This window comes from Penaeus monodon, chromosome 15 (genome assembly GCF_015228065.2).
Source record: "Penaeus monodon isolate SGIC_2016 chromosome 15, NSTDA_Pmon_1, whole genome shotgun sequence".
Taxonomy (NCBI): Eukaryota; Metazoa; Arthropoda; class Malacostraca; order Decapoda; family Penaeidae; genus Penaeus; species Penaeus monodon.
This window is the reverse complement of record NC_051400.1, coordinates 39,616,303-39,617,050: the sequence shown is the minus strand read 5'-3', so window position 1 is coordinate 39,617,050 and position 748 is coordinate 39,616,303. Positions and strand designations below refer to the sequence as shown.

At 58.4% G+C, this 748-nt stretch overlaps 1 protein-coding gene across 27 annotated transcripts in view; it reads right to left on the bottom strand.

Annotated features, from left to right (window-relative positions):
- The window catches only part of LOC119582032 (eukaryotic translation initiation factor 4 gamma 1-like), a gene marked incomplete at its 3' end in the record, with an annotated part of 189,642 nt that overhangs the window by 106,210 nt on the left and 82,684 nt on the right, over positions 1-748 (bottom strand).

Genomic DNA, 748 nt, shown 5'->3' with positions numbered 1-748 from the left:
TCACTTCGCGTCTCTCGTATCCACATATCCGTCTCCCATCTCTACTCTTCCACTTCATCCTCCACCTCTGTTGCCCCTTTCCTCCCTTCTCCACATCCTCACTCCTTTCCTCTTCATCTTCTACCTCCTTCTTTCTCTAAATCTTCATCCTCTTCCTCCTCCTTTCTCTACCTTCCTCTTCATCCTCCTCCTCCTTGCCCATTCCTTCTCTCCCTTCCTCCCCCACTTCCCCTTTCCTCCCCCCGCACTTTAAACCAGAACCAGCTCCCCCTCCTCCTCCTCCCACTCCCCCTCCTCCCCTTTCTTCCACTCCCCTCCTCCCACTCCTCTCCCTCCCCTCCTCCTCCCCTTCCCACTCCTCTCCCTCCCTACCCCTCCCTCCCGCCTGACCCCCGCGCGGCCACCACACAATGCAACGGGTCAAGCGGCCACCGGCTAGACGTAAACATCCCAGGAATGAGGTATTACAACCAGGCCTGGTCTGCCGCTGCTAAAAATAGACGATCCTTCCTTCCTTGCGACGCCCGGGTAGCGAGATCTTTAATTCCGAGGCCTGTGGAGTGGGGTGAAGGGGTGTGGGGGGGGGGGGTGAAGGGGTGATGGGAGATGAGGGGGGAAGGGGGAGGGGTGAATCCTAGCCAGCAGAAAGGCCTCTGTTCCCCGCCTTCTCACCCTCCGTTTCCTACTTACTTGCCGGTCGAGGTGGCGATAACCTGCTGTACTGCGGTACTGACGCGTGTGAGCATAT